This window comes from Anneissia japonica, unplaced genomic scaffold (assembly GCF_011630105.1).
Source record: "Anneissia japonica isolate Jap-2015-1 unplaced genomic scaffold, ASM1163010v1 scaffold5300_len13080_cov128, whole genome shotgun sequence".
Classification (NCBI taxonomy): Eukaryota; Metazoa; Echinodermata; class Crinoidea; order Comatulida; family Comatulidae; genus Anneissia; species Anneissia japonica.
The window spans coordinates 3,545-6,902 of record NW_022705903.1 but is presented as its reverse complement, the minus strand read 5'-3'; positions in this window follow the sequence as shown (position 1 = coordinate 6,902).

Below are 3,358 nucleotides of genomic sequence, written 5' to 3'. Positions count from 1 at the left end.
GTTACTGAACAGTTGTAAGCTAGTGTTGGCCTATGGGCTGATGAGAATTTGCATCAATACTTATACACTGTCCTAGTATAATATATATGGCCATTGACCAATAAGATTTGATTATTCTTAAACAAAGTTAAAACAAAATGAGAATGACCAATCACAAGGAAGAAAAATGTATTACCATTTTTTCAATTGCGCTGAGAGATCATGGGTCACGTGACCCTCCATTTTGACAATTCTGAACTGGTCCAACTGATATACTATCGATTATCAGAAAGTAACGTCATCAGCTGCCCTACGTCACAATTCACATTTGATCAATATCGGACCAAGGCTGGTTACTGTATTCTTTAAAATTCATTCTTTTCATGACTTATTTTACAAGACCTATCAGTAGCAAATTAAACAAACAGAGGATAACAAATAATCTAGGCTACGTTATTTGTACAAAATTGCTTATACTTATAATATTAAAAAATAAAACAAATAAAACAAATAATAAAACGTAGTATTAAACACAATTATTGCTGATATTCAAAATTGGGTGGGTTGATATCAATAACAAGAGGCTTGATACATCATCTAGAACAGATATACTTGTTTTTCATGCTTAGTCAAGCCAAAATGGTCATAGAAGAGCTAAACTAAATGAAATATAAAGAAATGCTAATAAGAACACCTTCATTTCCTGCGGTACCGTACCATCTAAAAGAATACGACGTATTGATATTGCAACGCATTGGACGACGCGTGTAAGGCATCACGAATCAACACCTTTGCGTTATGCACGACTCTATCATATCAGTCAATCTTTTGAGAAAAAAAACAAACGGACTACTATATTTCAACATTATGTTAAGAGACACAGTTGTAACGGTAAACAGGTATCTAATACAATAGAACCGTTTCAATAGCCTTTCACGTTATAATACAATGTACGATGCGCTCTGTATATGCGAACAGCATAGGGTTAAGCTTGTTTTTAACTACAGGCTATAATCAAGCTGTCTTTTCAGACATTTCAAGAGCAATATGTTAATGCTATTGGTCGGAAACGTTTAGATATGTCAATTTAGATACACAGTTAGGAAATGTTTCCAGATGGAAGAAGCAACCGAAGAGTTTAAGAAGGGTTGAGCAAAAATAAATACATAAGCTAACGGCGATACACATCCATTAAAAGTTTGTCATCAAGTTTTAACCAATGGCCTTACTTTAATTGGTTTTACAAAATAGCTCCATTGCCTCATTGAATGGGCAAAAAACACACAAAACAAACAATTAGGTAGATCCTGTACAATATTTCTACAAAACCAACGTTTATGTTGGGATCTTTCGATTTAGTTATACATTCTTTCTGGTTGATTTGTATCTTTCAACTGTATTGCTATTCGTTTTAATAATTGACTTCAAATACTTTTCTATAGAAAACACCAATAATGGTCATAATGGTCATACAATTTCGTTAATTGAAAACGAAAAACATCCAAATCAAAGGTCCTCCAAATTGTTACAACTACTACTCATAATTGAGAGACAAAGTAAAAACTATACCAATAATCTTTCTACAAAAAGAAAGTACGTACAACCAAAATAAAAAGCAACAAGAGAAATAGACTGCTTCACCATACGGCAGTTATTACGAGTTGCCATCATGTAGTAAAAATGTTTAAAAACCCTCTGCATTAACAAAATAAAGAGAAAAAAAAAATAAGTAAAATATCAATCTTGTAAATGTAGTTTTTTAAATAATTGTATAAGAAATTCAGAGACATCTGAACGATAAATCAAATCGAAAACGTTGTTTTTAAATAAACCATTCATGTACGAATAAAAACAAAACAGAAAGAAAAAAAAAACATAAAAATTAATCAAAAATAGTTTAGCTAAAAAAAAAAGGAAGCAGATAGATAAATAACATCAAAAATGGTTTGAAAAATTAGTAGTTTTTGATTTACTAATACCAAATCCTCACGTACTACGAGAAATAAAAAAAAAAAATAAGGAAGAAAGCTAAGACAAAATTTACCACCAAAAAACAGTTCTTAGAAAAACAAATTTTAGACTCGTTCAATATGACGGCACTATATTGGCCTGATAAACGAAAGTAAAACAATAAATGAATAAAATGAAATAACGAAAGTACTACAACAAAGTACTAGATCTGTTGTAACTTTTATTAGGCACCCAATACCAGCGTTAAATAAACCATGTTTAAAAAATATATACTGTTACTCGTCTAAATATCCTGCATAATGAATTTTGTATCATAGACAAAAAATCTGAACTGAAAGAATCAAATTGCCCAGAATAAGAACATATATCTCTGATATCAGCATCATGAGGACAACTGTTATTTACATAAGCAACAATATCCCATACAGTAATTCCAATATAGGTTAACAAATCTAAAATAGTAGATGGGTCTACAAAGAAAAACTTAGAAGGTAAAAATGCGCCACTGAAAGAAAAATCCATCCTACAAGTTCAGACACGTTCAACATAACGTCACTGTTTGAATTATCTATAAGGCAGTTGTGACAAAAGGATTATCTGGTCATCTTTTGTTCTAAAAGTTACAAAGACCTAGTTGTCCAAGATCCATTGCAGTTGATCGATTTTATTCAGAACATAAACGGCCTACTTACATTATAGGTAGAGTCAAATTTAGGGCTATGAAATTTGCTAGGGCATTTTAAATTAGGTTGTTGTCATGTTTAATTGGGGTTAAAACAAAACAACCCGAATATACATAAAGAATCAAATGGTCCACAACCAACTAAAAAGCAGAAAAAGAACCAGCATACAGCTCTGTTTACCTTCACCTTGGAGCCAGTGATGCTGTGACAACATTTATTTACGTATTATTCCTAAAATTCCAATATAGGTTAACAAATTTAAAATGACAGATGGTCTAAAAAGAAAAAAAAATAGAATAGAAGGGAAAGATGGGCTCTGAAAAATCCATTCTTACAAGTTCAGACACGTTCAACATGACGTCACTGTTTGAATTATCTATAAGACAATCATGAAAAAGGATTAAACAATAGCTGGTCATCGCTTTTCAAAAGCTACAAGGACTTGTCTAGAACTATTGCAGTTGATCGATTTTATTCGGAACATATTTGACCTACAATTACATCACAGTACAGGGTGAAATCAAAGTGAGGGTTATGATATAGGTAAGGATATTTAAATGTAGGTGGTAGCTACGTTTGTAATGTAATGTAATGTAATGTAATGTAGTGGGATTTGGTATAGCGCATTATACCGAAGTCTCAATGCGCTGGAAAAACAAAAACAAAAGGCAACTCCTATTGTAACCAAACTAGAGATGCAGAGAAACAGACTGAGCAGAAGAACC